The sequence below is a fragment of the Mugil cephalus genome, chromosome 15 (assembly GCF_022458985.1).
Source record: "Mugil cephalus isolate CIBA_MC_2020 chromosome 15, CIBA_Mcephalus_1.1, whole genome shotgun sequence".
Taxonomy (NCBI): Eukaryota; Metazoa; Chordata; class Actinopteri; order Mugiliformes; family Mugilidae; genus Mugil; species Mugil cephalus.
Window position 1 is genome coordinate 9,952,854 of NC_061784.1, and position 22,290 is coordinate 9,975,143.

At 41.2% G+C, this 22,290-nt stretch overlaps 1 protein-coding gene across 2 annotated transcripts in view; it reads left to right on the top strand.

The window, feature by feature from the left end:
• Positions 1-22,290, top strand: part of opcml (opioid binding protein/cell adhesion molecule-like) — a 274,929-nt gene that overhangs the window by 197,942 nt on the left and 54,697 nt on the right. The gene's annotated exons all lie outside the window — the stretch shown is intronic.

The following is a 22,290-nucleotide window of genomic DNA, read 5'->3' on the forward strand; positions in this document are numbered from 1 at the left end:
GTCTCTTTTTCTGTCGCTACCCGGCAACAGTTATGAAATAAACGGTTGTATTTATCTGGCGCTTTTCTGCCTATTGGTACTCAAAGCACTTTACATAGTGAAACATCTACCCATTTGCTCACAGGAGCACAAACATATTCAGACAGCAGACACTGGAGGATCAGTGTATTGCTCAAGTTATCATGTGGCATGTTGACATGATCCAATCGATAACTCTCAAGTTAGACACCCCGCTCTAGCTGCTGAGCCTCAGCCGCCAAGTTAACATACTGTAATGGTCTCGTGTTTTCTGCATTTACTGTAGATTTCAGTAGCATCAGAGTTCCTGAATGATCGTGACTGCGTTTGTCCACCTCTGCAAAGCTGAAACACTTATTTATTTACTGTATTTATCAGTGGGACGCCTCATAAGTTCTTCCAAATTTCCCATGGGGAATTCCTACTAATAGACCAAGAGGTTAATCCTTCTTTTTAATTATCGTAGAAGAAAACACATCCGGTAAGAACATTGTCAATATGTGATGTTTGTGATGGTGAAATTGAAAAATAAATTGTTTTTAGGTGTTTAAGGGTTCTTATGACAGGGGACCACATTGAACACATGTTACATTTTGTATATATGCAGAAGCATCAGAAGGTTTGGGATTTAGAACACCTACTTTTTGTTTTCTTTGTCTTGTGTTACTTTTCTGGAAGGGAATTGTTGGACAGGCCGTTGGCCCAGGAACATACAGAACAAGGCAGTGAAACACACACGATCAATATTCTCAAAAAGTCAGCGTACTCACACGGACTGCTTCATTAATGCTGTGTTTCCTCTGCAAACGAGCTGTAGCACGAGTTCCAGGTACCCAAGGATGTGTGAGCAGCTTCTAAGCAGTATCCAAACACAAAGCAGGTTATTGCCGGCCTACAGAGATCTGGAGAAGCAGTAAAAGGGGCTCAGACACTGTGAAGCCAGTACCCAAATTCTGCTGTGGCTCAGGCTGGGAGTTATTTATTTCTGCCCTAACTCATTTTATCAGTCTGTCAGCTTCTTCCAGCGCCAGTGAAAATCATCTCACTACAAAAATTGAACAAAAAAAAGTGCACTGAGTGCATAAAACCATAGAGTAATTAACAGCAGAGGTGGGAAGTAATTAAGTACCTTTTTCAGGTATCTGCACTGTCTGCCGACTTTTTACTTTTACTCCCTACATTTTTACAAACATATCTGTACTTTCTGCTCCTTACATTAAAAAAAACCCCACTTGTTTAACCTCCCCGGATGACACGACGTAAAAGACGTGACATGATCAGACATGACTACTGTAGATCATTGGATTAGAGAGACAAGAAGAAGAAGACGGAAGGTCAAAAGAAGAAGAAGAAGAGGGACAGTTGACTGTGGAAAGGTGTCAAGTGAGCGGAGAGTTACAGAGAGAACTAACAGCAGCGTGGAGGAAAGAAGTGAACCGGGGTGAATTGCCGATGGCGACGCTTCAGAAGATCTGGGAAAGCAGGACCTTCCCCACCCGTGGCCTTATTTAAGAGAACTGCTCCATGTTGTCGGCTCCAAGAATGATTCCTGGCAAATGCGTTGAGTCTTAACTGAAAATCCACGAACTTCTGCTGTTCAAGAAAACAGACGTAAGACCAAAGCTGTTAAAAAATGATTGAGATGCTTATACCAGTCTAGATCAGGGGTCTTCAACGTTTTTCAGGCCAAGGGATTTCGTCGCCGTGTAATATGTGGCCTTGTGATTGGCTCAGCAGTGATAGGGCGTGGCCTACTGTGTACAGGAAGCTTAGATTGACAGGTATGGACTATTGTGGTGCTCTGTCTATATATAAAAAATGTCTAATCAACCTGTCAAGGTTCCATGTCTGTCTGTGTCATGTTGCGTATCCTGTTTTATTTTGTTAAGTTCCGGATTTCCTGTCTTGTGCCTCTTTGTCTCTTGATCGTCAATTTGTCTCACCTGCGTTGATTGTCCTCATGCGTCTCACCTGTGTCTTGTCAGCCCTGAGCCCTCTTTTGTATATATAGCCCTGCCTTTGGCTTTGCTTCTTGTTGCGTCGTTAATGTTACTTTAATGTCTCCACGCCATGCTCCATGTTTCCTCGTCCTTGTTCCATGTTACCTTGCCATGTTTGATGATTCTTTTGTATTTTTGGTTTTCCTGCTGTGCGCAGCGCTTTTTGTTAATTATTAAAAACCCCTTTTCCCTGGATTCTCTGCCTGATTTCCTGCGTCTGGGTCCTCACCTCAACCCCCCCCCTCCCTGACACAACCAAACATTTTGCAAACCTATCGACAGGTGTATTGTTTCACTAATGGCAAAAAAAGAAAAAAAATTACTCAAGTACATTTCAGTTCTACTGTACTTTCTTACTTTTACAGAATGTGAATACTTTTAGCACCTTTGCCTAACAGGAAAATAACTGTACATAAAGTTAAAAAAAAAAAACTCAAAACAAGTATCTGAATAGTAGTGTAGCTAAACAGTTACCATTCAGAGGATCTAATCTGCATGATTGATGGTGGTTGATAGTTAATCTCGCTCCAGCCGGAGCTTTTTTATTTCTGAGTGGTACATGTCTGAGACCTTAGCTACAATCACTCCAGTGAATCCACAGCAGCACTAGAGGTCCCTCTATTAACCTTATTACCTCGGCACAGGAGATATCTAGGAGCTCTATTCTTGAGTTTTATAAGTGTGTACATCCAATAGCCTAATAAATACTGTCACGGTAAATACTTGTCACAAACGGCAGAAGTGGCTCGTGGCTCCAAACAGTTCGAGTTAGTTTAGTCTCCTCACTCCATTTAACAGACGCCTACAAGTCACCAAGTCCATCCAAACCTTATAGCCGCGGAGTCCTTGATGTACATCATTGCTTTTGTTCCTGTCTTCGTCGGGTCCTCCAGGTCTTTTGCAGTGATGCACACTTTTTCCTCAGCTGTTGTTTTTGCCTTTCCTAATCGCCATAGTCAACTTTTGAGCTGGGACCTTTATCTGTTCCCTGGTTGCTACTCAGCTTAATCACCTGCATAAAGAGGATTTGTTTCTGCATCACAACTGAAGCAAATTCTTTGATGTGAACTTCCCAGAGGCTTAGTTTTGTTTGTGGGGAAAAATGACTTGTGTCTAAATTTGACAGGATTTGAGTAATTGTGACGTGTCTGTATTAGTGTTAATTTCATCAATGAGATTGAGATGAATTATATTCATTAAACAACAAAATAAAACAAATGAAGCAAAAATGTTCCTTCAGTTAGCTGAAACAACAGCAACAACAAAAACATAATAATAGGGTTTTAATTTCCTGCCAGCATGTTTGGAGTCAAACACTGTTTCTTCCTGATCAGAACATTTTTTTTTTCTCTGCTGCCCAAAATATATCAGGTTCAAATGTACACTGAGCCTCTTGACCTCTTGTACTGAGCCTCTGACAAGAATGGGATCTGTAACCATGGTAAACGAAACCCTTGACAGTTAAAACCTTAACAAGCTCGTGCTGTTTATGAACATTAGTTGACTGCAGCTATCTTGTGCAGCAGGTCAAACTGCCGAGAGCCGGATTGAGCTTGAAATGGAAAAACAAAAGCAAAAGAAAACCAAACATCGCTTAAGTTGTGCTGACTTGAAAGCTGATACACAACCTTGAAAGTTTAAGTTTGGCTTTTTTTTGTTTTTTCTGCAGAATGTGATCGATCAGGCTGGCACTGATCAAAAATCTCTGCGTGGTTTGTTGGTTCTTTACTCAAAATTATTCAGAGGTTTGTTTTAAATGGATGAATGGATACGATGCCGTGTAGTGATTCAGAGGTTCAGATTTCAGATTCAGACAACTTTACTAATCCCGCCGTTAGCGATATTGGATACTATGCTATTTGATACAGCTTGGATACTATTATACAATATACATGCCATAGGATGAAAGTAGAATAACAAAGCAGAACGTAACAAGTGAAATACCAAGGAATACAGTGGAAATAATGGTCAATAAATAGATAAATAAGGTCGGTTACACATTTGACCAGTAACATAAAAAAAGACTCCACCCAGATTTAAAAAAAAAAAGATTATAAAAAATTTAAGAGGCAGAGGGAATAAAGATTTTAAAAGACGGTTTGTCTTACAGACAGGTGGAGCGTACCGAGGACCAGAGGGCAACAGAGAAAATTCACTGGCGAGCTCATGACCAGGAGGCAAAATGTGGGTTGCTTTCCGAAGAGTTTGTTGGTCACAAAAGTTGGTTTAGTCCCTAAATTTCCCTCCTGTGATCTTGGCACATGTTTTTATAGCGTTATGCAAACGTTTTTAAATCTCTCAGTAAGGCTAGGAAACCAGCAGATGAGAGAGAAACACGGGAGACTTTCAATAAAAGACGTCAGAGGACAGCAGGACTGACAGCGAAAGAATTCAGTTGGTGGAGAAGATGAATTCTCCGTTGCCCCACTTCACAATGTCTGCAGCATTCACATCAAATTTGAGGTTCTCGTTAAAAAAAGAAAGATATCCTTTCTACCGTGTTACCTGGATGATGTAATCCGCAGCTGTGCTTTTCTAAAAATCAATTATGAGCTCCTTAGTTTTGGACACACTCGAGTGATAATTGTCGCACCGTGAGACAAAGTCAACAAGAGCCTCTCTGTGTCCCGACTCAGGCCCTTGAAGGAGGGACGGCAGCGCGGTGTCATCAGAAAATATGATGAAGTGGCCGCCTTTCTTTGCACTCCCGCATCCATCTGTGTACAGAATGAAGAGCGAGGGGGAGAGGACACACCCTTGTGGTGAACCGGTGGACTGAGCTGAGGAGTTTGAGACGCAATCATTTAGAGAAACCCTCCGCTTTCTGTTAGTCAAAAAGCCTGACAACCGTAAAGCAATCTGGTGGGGCAGATTAAAATCGCTCATTAGCCTCCTAAGTAAGAGGTGCAGCTGCATCAAGTTAAAAGCTGAGGAGCAGGAGCAGAGTAAGAGCAGAGCGTGAGCTCGCGGCTCGTAGAGGCACTTCAGTCGCTTTCCACGCTGGGTTCCTGCACCATCGAGGGCAGCGGACAAAAGCTGCTCTTGGTTTTCGGAATTGCTCGCAGTTACTTTTCCTGACTCTGTGAAGTCTCGAACCCGCCGCTGGTCTCCGCTCACGGCTGACCGAGCTCTGTTGAGCGGCTGGCGCTTGCAGCTACGTCTTATTTGTCCACTGAATGGTTTTGATTTCGGCTGCGGCTTCCAATGCAGTGGCGACGGACAGGGTAGCCTTTATAATAGAACCAGCAACAACCGACGTCCACCCCGGGGCCTGCTTGAAATGATTCCCTTTGAGTCGTGCGCTCATCAGAAGACACGAGCGGGAGGGAAACGTACGGCGTCTACTGAACAGAATACAGCGTGCCGCAACCTGTTTAAAAGGAAACAGTAATTATGTTCACAAAAAAAAAAATCCTAAAAGGATTACAGGATTATCCTCTTTATTTTCATCAAGTGTGATGATGTGTTTTTTTTTTTTTTTTTTCTGATTGGGCCCCAAACCATTCTCTGCCATGACGGGAAGAAGAAAGGAGAAATCACTGGTCCTTTCAGTTCAATGCCCACTGGTCTAATATGCTTCAGGGCTCATTACAGGGCGGAGAGAGGCTCCTCCATTCTTGTATAATGCAAGTAATGAGGCATTTGCAACATTCCACAACATTAGGGTGGCTGGAATTGGAGAGCGGGCCCTGTAAGCTTTGCTTGTGTAACACAAAAACAACACTCTTGTCCTTCCCGACGCCGGTGGGGATTTCAATTTTCTCACCTACTGAACTGGATGGCTATTCGGCCCGAGCTGAACTCCTTTAATTTTCCTGTTTTGTGCAACGCATGACCAACACATGCTTTAGATCAGGGGTCTTCAACGTTTTTCAGGCCTAGGACCCAAACTGATGGAGAGATTAAATAGGGAAACTCTAGTGGCCTAGTGCACAATATGAATATACATGATTATTATCATTCATTATTAAGCTATTGAAATAATACAGAAGTTTAATATATTTTATTTACTAAAATATGTTAGGTTAATGTGTATTTAAAGACATTAAAATTTGTGGGGGAAAATTAAATATATATATATATAAAGATTTTGCGACCCCCCCTTGCAGTACCTCTGTGGATCCTTTAGGGCAGGCATGTCAAACTCAGTTTGGCTCTGGGGCCGGATCCAGACTTTCTGTTCTCAGGTGGGCCGGATCAGCAAAAGAATGTCAACTCCAAATATTTAGCTCTGTTTTTCAGTACTATGCTTTATCATTCAGCCTACATTTGTAGCCTACCCTACATATTATAATCACGGATGACAAGGGATCTTTTCTAAGCACAACACATTTATTCAAAAACAATGGGAAAAAAAATATTTTTCATGTTTGGCCGTGAATGTGTTCACAACTGGTTTATTTTAACAGTTGAGTGAATGCAGTTTTACACCTGAACCAACTCACCACATTAAACAAACTCAAGTGGGAGCTATAAAAAAAATATTTTCGCCTTAATTGTCATACTGCTTTGAAATAAATGAAAAAAGAAATACAAAATAAAATAAAATAAAATAAATAAATAAAAAAGTTATAGCAGTGCATGGGCAATAAGATTAGACTACATCAGATCAAACTACTAGGCTGGGCCTACTGAAGTTGAGAATATACTGCACAATATTAATTGTCTTTAATATGACATACTTGTCTTTATGATGAGTGGCGCCGAATATTAAACTCTTTGAACACTGCAACTTGCTGATTACATACCAAGCACACTGGTTTTGCATTCACTTCTGTGAATAAATACTTCTCGGTCCATTTCTCCTGGAAAACTCTGCACTCCGTGTCCACTCTTCTTTTTTTTGACAGTGCCATTTTGGGAAGGGTGTGTTGACCGATAACTTGTTTAGTAGTGGTGAATGGTGAAGCAAGATTGCCGGTTTATTTTTACTTGGACACATCACGTTGCGAATGTTTATTTCCTGTGACTAACTCGTGTCAGTGCCGCATGCTTGACGTAAGCGCTTTTACACATTTACTGCCCTCTAGCGGCCGGAGGGAGCATTTGGTTTGTATTTATTTTAAAAAATCACAACTTTTAATAGAAATTAGCTAGAGACTCGCTTCTTTTTTTGACATACTCAGAAATTTATGCCGGGCCGGATTAAATGACCCAACGGGCCAGGTCCGGCCCGCGGGCCGTATGTTTGACATGCCTGCTCTAGGGTCACGGACCCCCTTTTGAAGACCTATGCTTCAGATATTTAACCATATTCCAGCAAAATAGTCACTTAACTAATGTTAATATAAATTCTCCCAAGGTTACCACCTCAAATAAATTTCCCTGATGCATTAACACTTACTGGACTATACTCTGGTACTCCAGGTGGTGGCATATGTTCAACAATAAAACGGCTTCCCTTGCTGAAAAATCAAATCAGTTACTAGATATTTCAGATTCGACAGCACCACGAGCTTATTTATTTGCCTAATTTTAGTGGCTTAACATCCCAATTACTCCACCTGATTTTACGGAGATGTTTGCACACCATCAAAGGGCGTCAGAGCCAAACAATGATGCACTCAGCTGATGGGTAGTCGGCCTGTTTAGTCTTAAAAGTAAGCCGTGTTTGAGCTGAGGGGGCCAATTGCTAAAGAGATTATGTCCTGTTTTTGAGGCGTGAAACAGCTTATCCACACACCCCTCTGGACAGGAAGCCGGTCCGTTGCAGGGGCTCAACCAACATTTATCCTTTAAACAGAAACTGCCAAGCTGAGACGCGGTGGCTTTGTTTGTATTCTCTGGTATGTCTAAACTCAAAGCGCCCTAGCGTCAGGAGATACACCCATCGGCTTTGGGTGCTGGGCTCGCTCTAAGAAGACATCTTTTTGATATCCAACACCAGGTGGCTGTTCTTTCTCAGAAGCTAAATTCTGTGTCCTGGAAAATTAGGCTGCAATGCAATAAAAAGGGAGGGGAGGGAGGGCATACGAAACTACACTAATAGCACATGTTTGTGTGTCTCATGCTAGATCATAAACATACCTGACATAAACATAACTTCATACATGGAATTTCACCTGGTGACTGAATAGGTTCTTTTTAAATTTGTGAGGGAAATGTAAATATATTTGTCTAACCAACCAAAAACTTTACAATCCCTCCTGCAGTACCACAGTGGACCCCTGGGGGTCACGGACCCCTGTTGAAGACCTGTGTGCTAGATGTATAAACTTTCTCTTGTGTCATTTTACAGCATTGATTTTTATGCAAGAAAGCCTTTAATGCTATAATATAATATAATATAATATAATATAATATAATATAATATAATATAATATGATATAATGATAAATTGAGTAATCCAAAAACTTTCATTAATCAGTATTGAATAGAACTGTTAGTCACAACACAATCATATGTCCAGATCTGCTCACCAGCTTTAAAATGACTACGAGTACAAGTCCCAGTGCCGCTATATTTCAGTAAAATCTGGGAAGCCCACTAATCATTACTGTTCAATTCTAAGCTGGCAGAGCCGTCTCGTTGTCATGTCTGTGCCAGTGTAGATCAAAAGAGAGACTTGCGGCAGTGTGTCCTGCCTGGAGCTACAGTTGCAGCTCGGATGACACTTTGTGATTTAGGCTACCGACGCTTCCTTCCAAGAAATAACACGGCGCGTGTAGCTGCGTTTATTAGGCCCAGTCTGCTGTGTATTTCACTTAATAACGCAGAGAATAAAAACAAAACAAAACACCACATGCTTGAGTGATTGAGCGGTAGAGCAACGTCGGTTGTTGTAATCAGTGTGAAAAAGGTCTGGGCTGTGGGTTTGTGTGGAAATAACACTAAAAGCCACATGTAATAACACTTGTCATGCGTTTCCTATGGAACATATATATATATATATATTTTACTCCAGTCAATAAAAAAATCTTCATCTGCCAAGTGAATAATTGTGAATATGAAACCAGAGCACTGTAAGCCCTTGCTCACTCACAAAACGCCATGGTTGCAGATCTGTGTACACAAGTAAAGCCCTGGGAGGGCTGGTAAAATTATTCCTTTTTGCTGGCACTTTGGGGTGTGCTCCCAGGGTCTTAACTACGAAACAAAACACAGCCGGGAGCCAAAGCTGGGAGCCACAGTGGACTGTTTGACACATTACTTAATGCCTCCAGTTCGCCTTCAGCTACCGAGATTAATGTTTGTTGAAGCAAGTTGAACACGAAGGCCCTGGAATTTGCAATTCTCATGTCTGGCTTCTTGGATTGGCGCTCCGTTGTGGAAATTTGCCTTTTTGATAAACGCTCAGAATGTAAAAGACACCGCATGACGTCCCATTCTATCCTGTTCGGAAATCCCATTTTTGGGCCCTGAGTTGCACTTAATGTGCTAAAAATAATTCTTCCGTGACAGCCTGAAAAGAATGTATTTTAGTGCAAGAGGATTGAATTACACGAAAGATCATTATGCATGACAATTATGAGATGGAGCAGGAGCAAACAAGTCATCATGGAATACAAACTCATGAAGGATCAAAACTTAAGCATCTTGAGGATTCACTGGTGTTCTTTCATTGTCTGGTTGTGTTAAAGGAACGCCTGATCGTATGATTTTTTGTTTTTTTTTCCCATCTGCGACCTGTCAGAGACGTTCTCGTCGTGGGAGGTAATGAGCAGATTATTCTGGTCCCATTTCTGCTTCTAGGCTCAGATAAACAGGAAGTCACCCAAATAAGGTTGACCTGATACCTCCACTCCTGTAACTCAACCTGGTTGAGAGACATCGCCATAAAAGGATGCTATAGTGTGTGCTGCAGTGCATTGCAAGTTTTTCTTTTTCTTTTTTTTTTTTTTTATCGCCCATGCCCTTTACTGAATGTCATTCCTTGTCTCTCGTCACTGCCAATGTCAATACATAAGAAAACAATTGTTTTTGTCTGCAACACACCACAACCTTCCCTGAGAACGTATTCTGCGTGACAGTCCCTTGGTGCACTGCGGGGCGCATTATATTTTAATTTTGCACAAACTTACAAATCTAATGTGTGAAAACACGACTGCAGGCATAAAAGGAAAGCGCAAAAAAGACAGATGACAAAGACGTGGAGTGGAAACGACTGGGGACAAAGAAAGGAGGAGGGAATGGAGGAGTAGGAGTATCTTCGCTCTGTAGCGGTGATTCTTTTTCTTTCCATTTGTGTACATTCACTGTTGTGTAAGGCATGTCGCAGGAGATGCACTCTCCTCTATGTAAAATGTGGCAGAGCTGTGGCCGCTAGTTAGCGATGACCTCCAAGTATTTAGTTTGTCAAATAACACGCTGACATTACTGTGTTGGAATACTGACTGGCATCTCAGTGGACCATGACATGGTAGCGTGACACAAGACTTTCTATTTATCTCCTTCAGGGTGTTTTCACACATATTTCATTCCGATTCAGGGAGTAATTGAGCGGCATTGTTAGAAAACGGCATTTAGCTTCAGTTCAGGACGCAGTTCTGACACTGCTGTGTTCACACCAGCCCAAATGAAACGACCTGAAGGATAAACCCCCTTGATTTCAGGGAATGACCTACGTATGAAAGCACCCAGAAAATATCCAATGTAGTAGTACATTAACCTCAGGACGCCTGAGCTTTTGTTTGGTATGCATTTTTAATTTGTCGCTATTTGGGATTGGTAGGACCTATAAACTATAAAAACTAAACATTGTCTTTGAACAGGAAGTAAGTTTTGGAAAAAATTATGTCCTCATCTGTGGACGTGGGGATTATTTTACTCAATATTAGAATTAAATCATCAATATGCAACAAAATATAAAACTGTTCATTTTCATATCTGAACATTGCCGTGGAAAAGCAGAATTGCAAATAATGAAGTCCCGTAATCAAGTACTTGCTAATTAGTGAAGTTGTAGTTTGTTACTGTTGATAGAATTAAATTAGAAAAGTTAAGAAGCATGAATAAACAAGTTTCAACTGTAAAATTTTATGAGGTTTTGAACCTTGTCCACTTTTGACACGTGTTCAGCTGCGGAATGAATGCGCTGAAATGCCCGCTATCATGTTACCAGTATCTAGTTATAAGGATAAGAGTTTAAATGGGGCAGAGTAAGCTGCCACAAACCTAAAACCTAATGTCCCCATTTGAGGACGCAGGGTCTCAGGAGGTTAAACCAGCTTCTTGTTGATAAAGTCATGTCTGCCATGCTCACACCTTATGTTTAATAGCACCACAAACAGTTTATGGAATAAAATGAAGACCCTGTTATTTCTTCAGAAATGTCAAGTGTGTCTGCTATACACCTATATATTCACAAATAGCTATGAGGGACCACATACTAATCAAATCAAATGGCACTTCATTTATGTGCACTTTTCATACAATAGGAATGCAACACAAAGTGCTTCACAAAATTATTAACATAAGCTCCACACAAGATGCAGAACCCTTTCGCCCCCCAGGCCCGAGGGATCTCCCAGACGACGTAAGAAAGACGACAGTAAGAAAGAAAGAATAAAACGGGCAGTAGATAATGAAAAAAAAAAACAAACATATAAAAACGATTTAGGAAGTGTAAAAGGGATTTAAGATAAGATTTAATAATGATTAAATGCACAAAAACCTAAAATAAATAATAATTGTTAAAAGCTTTAGAGATTAAGAATAATAAAATAAGAGAACAAGGCGTAAAATAAATTAACCAAGAGACAGATCAAAAAGATAAGTCTGGAGCCTCCTTTTAAAAATATCAACAGTCTTCACAGACCTGATGTTCTTTAGCAGCCTGTTCCACAGATGAGGGCTGGACTCAGCCTCCCCATGGGTTTTTGATCTTTGGGGATGATTAAAAGGCCGGTGCCAGAGGATACTAACATAATAATGTGTTTCAGAAACATGTCTTCATGTTACTTCATTTCTTCATGAGACAAAGGTGTTCTGGTGGAGGCCAGCGAAGCCCGCTGGACAGACTGTCAGCTTCGCGAAACCAGTTTTAAACCGCTCATGCTTGTGACATGGTGCATTATCCTCCGGGAAGTAGCCCTCAGACACAGCGTGACAATGACAGGGTAGAAATTCCCATAAAAGCATGCAATATAACTCCAGCAGGTTTTAAGGACGTGTAATGGAATAAAATACGGACTTGTGTGCTTGGGCACGTTTAAAAACCTTGTGTCAAACCCCATCACTTGATGTGGTGCCTCCTTGAGTGCACCATGAGGTCTTGTGCTTTGGTTGGTGGTCTCAAGTCACACTCAGAGGAGGCATTGAAGTTCTTCAGGTTGTCCGAGAAGAAAAGTGCTGTAGATAAAAACCACTTGGCCACAGTACGTAAGCCTAGAGACCCTGCTTTTCTAATGCGGTTCGAGACCCTGCCGTTGTAATGTTGTAGCCATTTATCAAGTGGAAGTCTTCCTTGCAGCACTCTACATCTTCAGTTTTAAAAGCGGTAACAGTCTTAGCTGAATGACAAAGTTAAGCCACGGCTTCTGGTTCAGATAGGAGACGATGGTACAGAGAATTTAGCACGACTGTTCAAGCGCAGAGGACTCTGGAAGACAAGCTGAGTTTAATTTAAACAGTAGTGGCTTTCTCACTCTTAACTACTTGTTGTAAATGGGTAGAACACAGGTGTCAAACTTATGGCCCGCAGGTCAAAAACTGCCCACCAGAGGTTCTAATCCAGCCCACAGCATGAATTTGGGAAAATTACATAGAAGATTGCATTTTTTTGTTTGTTTGTTTGTTTTTTTAATGAAAATGCTTGCCATCCCAGCACAACACTGAGATCCAGGACTAAACAGCAGACAGAAATGTACCCAAATCTCACATATTTTTCTTAAGATATTTAATTTATTTTATTTCACAAGGATAAGGATAGTTTATTACGTAAAAATTTACCTGTTCTTCTTTATACTAAAACAAATGGGAAAAAATCTTATTGTGATGTTATGTTACTGGTCCGGCCCACTTGAGATTAAATCGGGCTGTACGATTATGCTGAGGTTCACCAAATCCCCAAAAGTCCTACTCAATTAGCTTGTTACCAACACATTTTATGTTGAGGCTAAGTTAGGGACATATATGCACCAGTGACAACATAAAACTATAATAGGCCAATAGGATTAAGCCAAAATGTAAATAATGTATTTATCTATATATATACTTTTATTTTGAAACACATCCTCAGTGGGTATTTCTCTACTCTAACCTTGAGACTAAGGAGGGGGTTTATCTGTTGCACTGCTGCCACATGGCTGGCTGATTACTGATAACTGCATGAATAAGCAGGTGTTCAGTTGTTCCTAATAAATTGCTTGTTGAGTGTGCCTTCGCTAATCACACAGACAATTTACTTTGAGCACTTTAGATGATTAGCATATCAGAATTTCAGAGGACGCCAGAACGGAGGACTGATCTAAATGACCTTATCCAACTATCTGAGACTCAGACTTAGTCCACTCTCCATACAGCTTCAATTTGTTGACTAGTGCTTTCACAGTACTCACTGCCCAGAGGTGCTAAATCCGCTCTTGGTCATACTGCTAAATGCATTTTGATGTGTTGTGATTTTTCTTGATTTAGCCCTGTCTTTATGTTCTATTACTGTCGCTTTGATATTCATGTAAAATGACAGATCAGTATCGAAACAGCAGCGCTGCCTGTCACTGTACACTTATTATTTTATTTGTGTTTTTTGCTTTGCTGATCACAAAGACACAGACAACTAAAGCAATAGAAATTAAATGACTGTGAGCAGTAATCCTGACAACAAAGCTTTGTACGAGCTTTGTATGAGCTAAAATATGCATTAATAATAAAATATACATATAAATATATATACAGTATAAAGTCAATACAGTAGAAGCTGACATCAGCAGATATCAAGACAAGAAAGCTCCTCACCATGCACGGACCCCGAGTCCAACACCCTGAGACTGTACACTAGAGGGAGGGAGGGAGTGAGGGAGGCCGAGGACTCATGAGCATCAAGGCCACGGACCAGGATGAAACATTGAAAATCCAAGAGTACATCAAGGAAATGGCCCCAAAGCATGAACTGCTCAGACAGCAGAAACCTGCTGAGAGTGCAGAGGAAGAAGAACAGAAGAAAAAGTGGCCGATATCGAAAAAAAAACTACCAGTGGGTGGAAAATTCTGGACTGACAGACACAGAGGCGCTAATCATGGCAACATAAGAACAGACCCTAAGAGCCATAGAGGCCAAGATCTACCAGAGTAGATCTGACTCATGGTACAACTGTGCAAAGATGCCCCTGAGACAGTCAAGCGCATAGCAGCAGGGTGTAAGATGCTAGCGTACATGGAGAGGCATAACCAAGTGGCCCGGGATAGTGTACAGGAACATCTGTACTCAGTATGGAATAGAAATACCCAAGTCCCAGACCGCAGAAGGTGGTGGAGAACAACAAGGCCTTCAGCTTCCAGACTGACAAACAAGGCCAAAGGAAGAGATAGAAGCCATGGTGGTGGACAACGAGCAGAAGGCAAAACCAACTGACGCCAACATCAGAAAGAAGGAACACAAAAAGGCTGTTGAGAAGTACCAAGGCTTGAAAGAGCAGCTGGAACAGATGTGGAAGGTGGAGTGGCTCCAACAGATCCCAGGAACAACAACTGTAGCCTCAGCTCAGTCCAGAAAAGCGTTGTTCTAGGAATAGCAAAGAGACTCTGCAGAATCCTCAACTCCGTAGAGGACCGGAGCTTGAGGACAGCACAGACATCCCCCCATGAGGGAGACACGGAATACTGTTGCCATTAACCACTGCATTAGGGATTTATCACTTTGCATATTCACATGCTCACGACAGTTTGTTGATATGTGATTTTCTGGAAGCTCAGCAGCAAAATGTGATGGATTATTCCAGGACCGTTACGAGGACAGTAGCAAGTTATTTTGGTTTGATAGCTGCACATTTTTGCTGGACCCAGAGCCCTCAGACAGACAAAAGGCAGCATGTGCATGTGTGAGGACTGAAGAGGAAAACCTGTTCTGCGAAGAGGTGAAACCAACTACAGTTGCGGTAAACCTTCCTGTCTCAACGTCAGGAGCAATCCTGGCAGTGACGCTATAACAAATGATTTTGCAGCTTTGATACACATGCAGATGGTAACTGGAAGAGAAGGCCAAGCCTTGCCTAGCTCTCCATGTGTTTAGCCATGTCAAGCAAAGGCATAATTTTATCTGTTTTAATACAATGCCAGCAATTAACACAAGCATATGGTTACACGCGTATGTGCATTTGTTATGTGGCAATCTGTCCTAGATGGACAGTGGAGTGTGGAAGTGGAAATAGTTTCATGTTCACGAATTCAAAAGGAAAGAGTTTTTGGCTGATTGAAATTTATACCAAATTGTAGATTTTATGATCATCTTCCACCTCTGTTAGGTATTTTCAGCAAACGACATCAATGGACAAACTGATTACTGAAGCATTATTAAATGCTTTCAGACAAGTGATTACTGCATGTGAGCTGAAAGCCCTATGTGGCCTTTTGTGGTTAATTAATAAATAAATATAAATAAAATATATACTTGCACGGCTGATAATGCGAAAGCCAGGAGATAGTGAAAAGGGTACAAAAGGCCAACCCCGCTACTAATGACCTATTAGCTCATCAGCGGAATGAACACATGGCCGAAAGTCGGTACGTGTAGATACAAGGAATTAACCACCTAGCTATCTCAGCCAGCATGTGTGTGGTGCTTTTCATATGCTGATTACAAGGTAATATATTTACGCCTCGCACCGTATTGGGCCATTTGGTTTCACTTCAGAGGCGTTGTCATTGCTTTGGACTGGATCTTGGAACACAAGATGCAGCGGGTCCCATATGAAAAGCTGCCTTTGAACCGAGAATGCCTGGCAGTTTGAAAGCAGGTGTCAATGCTTGTGCCGTCTAACAGCCAGTGGGGAAGCTAACCTAGTTTATTTCCACCTCAGCTGAGCATGAGCAGCCTCCCAAGTGCTCTCCTTAGACTGGGAAGTTTGGATCTTTCTTTTTTTTTATTTTTTTATTTTATTATTGTTCCTTCTCTCTGAGTTGGGTGTGCCTCTGAATTAACAATAACTGCTGACAAGAACGCTGAATGTAACCGAGATATCTGTCAGAGGTATGTGTTGTTCCGAGATGGGATGGCAGATTGGAGGACCTACTGACGGGGATTCCTTTTATGTTTCTAGTCGCATAATAATTTGCTATGACAGAGGAATTATCATCAATTATAGATTTGGTAGTAGCAGAGTGCTGGCGAAGGAGCAGAGGCTTTGATGTTGGGAGGTGTCAAAGGTTCAGGAGAAAACTAAAATCCTGTTCAGATCTTATTTTCTTCTTCTATTTTCTTAACATTGTCTTTACTTGTCTCTGAGTACAGAGGCTCTATATACAAACAAATATAAGATGTGCCACAAAGTAGCAGATGATATAATACAGAACAGCGCAAACCATCTATCACATGTAGTAAATGACATGTGATGGAAAAAATAAATGGATTCCGTTTTGACGATTATACACAAGATAAAATAAATCAGCTTAGGTTTGGCATGAGGAGATATGCCACCCACATCCAAGACGGGTAATGAACGAGGCTCATTTCTGTCCATTATCCGTTGCTTATCTGGGCTTTGGCTGCTGTGGCAGACAGCTGTGCAAGGTAGCCCGCACATCCTTTTCCTTGTCACATTCTCCACCACACAGCAGTTTTGGGTGTATATCTGTAAAAATAAGGTTCTACCTTTTTTTAAATAGCTGTAATACATTTGTAGTTTCCGTCTCAAACGCACACACATCCAAAAGTTTCCCAGCAGAACACTGTGTTGTCACAAGATGGTCGATGATATTTGCTGCCTGTGATTTTAATACCAAGGTATTAACAACAATATGTAAGAGCAGAGCATTTCATTCAGAGGGAAATGTCTCAACATCATTTATATGAATATTTTGGGGTAAATAGAATAGATCACATATAGACAATAAGGCAATGAACAGATGGATGAAATCACAAACACTCGCATGTTAAAACGAAGACAGCCTTTATGGAGCCCCAAGTTTAGTTTTGCTTGAAAAAAAATATTTAAAATTAAAAGCTCAAAATTTGATCTTGAACTTTGAAAAATGCAACGATGTGCTCAAACTAAAAGCAAGTGTAGGGAAAGTGCATTTCAGTTCATAGATTTTGATTCTGGTCTGGAATTCTTTTGAATAAATTGCCACTTTTCACTTTCATTTATATTTTTGTATACATTTTACAGCTTTGAGGTTTCCACTTTTGCATTGTATTTTTTATTAATATGAAATTGAAAAATGAGAAAAGTTATATGTTGTATTTTTCAAGATCAAAATATAAGCTTTCAATTTCAGTTCTTTTTTTTTTTTTAAGTTAATGAAAATTTTGGCTTGAATTGTGCTTTGTAAACCTTGTGGTACTAAAGTCTTGCATTAAGTTTTTGGTAACAAAAAGCATTAAACTTTTTTTTTTTTTTTTTTTTCCCTCAGTGCCAGGTCCAAGTCCCCTTTTCTCTTTTTGCACTTTTTCCGATGGTGGCTTTTAACCTAATTTCCCCTATACATTCAGTTTCCAAATGCAAGACACACCATCCACTGTTTATCAGCGTATACATAAAGAATGCATTAGTGCACGGTTATATATTCCTCAGCGGCACATAAAGTGGTTAAATGTGTTATTGTCACATTTGCTAAAGTCAAGTTCTTCTGGATCTTTCCCAGGTAGCTGTGGGCATGAAGCGTCGATCCCCTGAGATAAGAAGGATGTTGTTGCTCAGCCTACTTTTGAGAACTTTTTGTTTTGAATTGTCTTGACCCTTCAAACCCAGTTTCTTGAAATCTTTTCTCAGGAGGAGCGCTTGGAACTAAAATATCCCCAGCACACATTTCCCTATTGCATTGTCTGCTTGGGGGATTGCCATTAATGTATGATTTATATTCTCACACACAACAATGTAAGTTACCCTGACAATGCTTCCTATAACGTCATGTTATCTGCCCTGCAGATAGCGACGCATTGTTGCTATTTTGCTCCTTTTTCTCTGTGTCTGAAACACCAGCAGAGTGATGGTTAACAATAGGGGAAAAAAATAAAATATCGCAAAGGAGGAAAATACGGCTGCATCAGCTGTGCACAGATGTTAAATAAACTCCCAAAAGAAACCATCATTTTCCTCTTCAGGCTGCCTCTTGATTCTATTTTCTAATTAATTACCGGGTGTGACACTTTGGTCCTGCCGACATGAAGAGTGACGTGTCCCCAGGCCCCTGCTCACATCCGCCGGCAGCCCCGGTGGCAAGGGAGCTTTGTTTTTAATCATCCGGCCACAGGCATTAACAAGCTCCAGGACCTGTCACCTGCTCCACGCACAGATGTTTGTTCGCTGCGCTCTGCTTGGGGTCAAGCGCGGCTGAGAAAAGCGTCGCCTCCAACCGCCGCGCTTCACCCCTCCCTGTTTGGAGGCTCCTCGAGGTGCCACATGTTGCATTTGTTTTGCTTTCAATGACTTATTATCACATTAGTTTCATGGCGTTGGTCTAATTGCCCCGATAGAAGACGATTGCAGGGAGGCCTCTTCACTGCTTTTTGCCGCTATTCAGATTTTAATGGACTTATTCACAGATATCCAGAGGGGCCTGGTTCATGGAAGGAATGTGCAGAAAGCAGAAAGTGCACATACTACAAGGTGCTATGTACTATTTCATGGTAATCTTGACCTGCTCATGGACTGCTTACATTGCATATGTCTGTAAAAGTATACAGTAATTTCCTCAAAAAAAAAAAAATTATATATATATTTGATTTTGTTCATTTGTTCACTCTAGGAGCTACTACTTCGAACCAGAAAGCACAAATTAAGATCCCTTTGGTCTAGGTGGTGCAGTTTTCAGCAACAAATTCTACAGCCAAATTAGAAGCTGACAGACGCTGACGGGGCTTTGTCAATAACACTGACACACTGATATGTTTTGCCTTAAGATTCGAGTCGAGATTGTTTGTTGTCACTTCCACGGTACGTTAATAAAACAGCGTGAAATACTGTTTCTCCTCGTCCTACGGTGCTACATACACTCACCTGCTATTTTATTAGGTACACCTTGCTAGTAAAAGGTTGGACGCCCCTTTGCCTTCAGAACTGCCTTAATTCTCCATGGCATACTTTCAACAAGGTGTTGTAAACAGTCCCCAAAGGTTTTGGTCCAGATGGACATGATAGCATCGCAGAGTTGCTGCAGATTTGTCTGCTGCACATCTATGACGCCAATCTCTCTGTTGAATTGAGATCTGGTGACAGTGGAGGCCACTGGAGTACAGTGAACTCATTGTCATGTTCAATAAAACCAGTTGCATTAACTGTGGTCATAAAGGGACCCGCCGTGGTGTTCTGCTGCTGCTGTAGCCCATCTTTTTCAAGGTTCAGGTGTCCCTAATACAGTGGCAAGTGTTACCACAAACAAACACGCGCACACAATAACTACTATAACGACAACTACTGCTGCACGAATCTACTACTTTACAGCACACACAAACACTATACAAAATACAAAACAACATGCGCAGATCTACATGTGTAGTTCTAACTATGCAGTTAATGTGAACTTGCATTAATGTTTACAACTACACAGGATGATTGCAAGTGCTACCTGAAAAATGAAGGGCTGAATGCTCACTGAATACTGTTAATAATACTGTAAAGGCTAATTGTAGGTATAAGAATTTAACTAGAGTACACATCATTATTGTCATATATGCAGGATGAGCATAATTTTTTACTAGAATAGGTACTGGTGACCGTGCCAAAGGGTTCAAATTACCACAAATGCATTTAGTCCAAAATATTGTACATGCATTTGTTCATCTGGGCTGAAATCGGCTCGTGTAAAGGAGTGCGTTGTGCATGTAGATGTGGGGTTAGTGAGTCTTTGGAGCCTGGAGAGCAGGGGGGAGGGGGGAGTTCCTGGAGGGCCTGGAGGAGGAAGCTGTTGAGGCTGAGTGTTCTCACCCGGATGCTCCGCAACCGTTTGCAAGACGGCAAAAGGGAGAAGAGGCAGTGGAAGGGGCGGGAGAAGCCGCCTAAGATGCAGGAAGCTTTCCTGATGCATCTTGACCTGCGGATACTGTGGAGGAGGGGAACGCCTGTGATCCTCTCCGCTGTGCGTTCAACTCTCTCCTGGGTCTTTCTATCAGAAATCATAAAAATCAGTTTCCAAACTAGATGGTGCCACTATAGGACATACGGTGTGTTACATATGCTTCTATGTACGTTATGCAGTATGTATTTTTTTTATTACAAGATTACATTATTTTGCAGAGTCTAGCATAATAATTCAGAGACTCTCCAAGATATACTGCATCGCTAAATAATAGTAATTATGTCACACGGGGACAAGACGACTAGGAACACTACAGAGGGTTAATGAGCCAAGCACGAGATACCTCGACTAACTTTAATTTCAAGAAAAATTATACAGAAGTCATTACACTTTTCTTTCTTTTTAAAAATAGCACCTAGTTTTTTTTTTCTTGATCACAACTTCATTGTGTTGTTTTTCTTCTTTTTTTTCTGAGGGTTACTTTCATAACAGCTCTTCCCCACTAGGATAAGTTCATGTTCAAGTGGCAAAAATGTGTGCAACGACAAGAATAGAACGACAGCAAAATACTACAAATGTGTGTGTGTGTGTGTTTTGTTTTTTGTTTTTTTTTACATATTGGATGCAAAACCACAGTGGGAAGTGGTTTGAAATGCTAATCAGATTGTGTTTCTGCAGATGCATCTTATCTGGCCGCTCGATTTGAATTCCAAACCGTCTTTTCCTCCTCAAGAGACGGTTTGGAGGCACGCAACAGCGCCAAAACCAGAGTAATGAGAGCAGAATCTAGGCTGCTACTGCCGTAGAAGGATGTCGTGGAGGTCCACATGGAGAACCACACTCTGCTGGTAGTTTAGAGGAGGGAGGGGGGCGGCTTCTGTACAGGCAACGCTGGAATAATCTTACTGGAACATGTGAAAATTAAAGTTGCGTCACTAGCACAGGCACAATTACCGACGCCTACAAACCCCAGGCAGATAGTGTCGAGGGACAGTTTGGAGGGAACAACTCTCCCACTTTGCTCTTCACAGCTGCGTCTGTTCAGTCTAATGTGTGAATTACGGCCTGTGTGTGTGTATACATCCATCTCTACTGTACCTATCCATCTATGCGTATATTTAGAGGACCGGGCTGCACAGTGTCGGGCAGCCTTTAGTGCACATGTTAATTGAATCTGCAGACGCAAAGGTCAATTGGATGCGGGGTAGCCCATCACCCAGCCCAGACCGCACATTATGACCACGTTATTTATCGAGCTCCTTTTCTTTACACTGAAATGATTGTCCGTCGCATACCTGCGGATGACATTTATTCCTTAAATTTGTCCGGCGTGCACTGGTTAACCGGTGAGAGTCTTAATCACTGTGAGTTAAATCTAATTAGGAGCTACAGAAATAGTTTGTTGCGTAACTCATAATTAGTGAGTTACGTGCTCAGCTGACAGCGAGTGGACAATTGCTTATTAGTCCTCCGAGTTACTGAGACATCAAATCCAAGCGATGAGTCATAATTGTAATAATCCTAATATTTTTTTTTCTTTATTATCCAAGACGGACAAATTAACCTCTGTTGACGTGCACACTTTTTTCCAAAGGTCAGGACAGTACTAGCGGACATGCGGCATGCTGTGTTATCTCTAATAATTCTAATGTCCAGGTTTTATCATAGAAATAATTAGAATAGAAAATAGAAAAACAAAAAATCAAAACAATGCTCAGGTCTAAATTAAATATATAAATGTATGGTATGTGACATGTTTAATTGGGCACACAATCACACCCCTACAGCACTGTTCAACGTCTTATGGTTTTTGTATAGAAACAAACGGCTCTTGGTTCAGGTGAAAGACAGATGGCGGCTGTGTTTAGTGATTTTGTGCATTAATCAGTAGAGACCAGTATAAAACCATATGTCACAAATGACGTAAAAGTCTATACGAATTTCAATATTAAATTCCGCTGTAATTCCTATTGCTGGTTGTTTGTACTGTAACACACCTACTGTTTCTCAGCCCCAGGTGTTAAAAGCACAACATGTGACTTTAGTCCATGTCCAACCCACCATGAGGGAGCTGCATTAAAGCAAAAGAAGATTACTGCTGACCCCACCGACCACACTTAATCAGGCCCAACGCACACAAACTATGCCTCGCATGCACAAA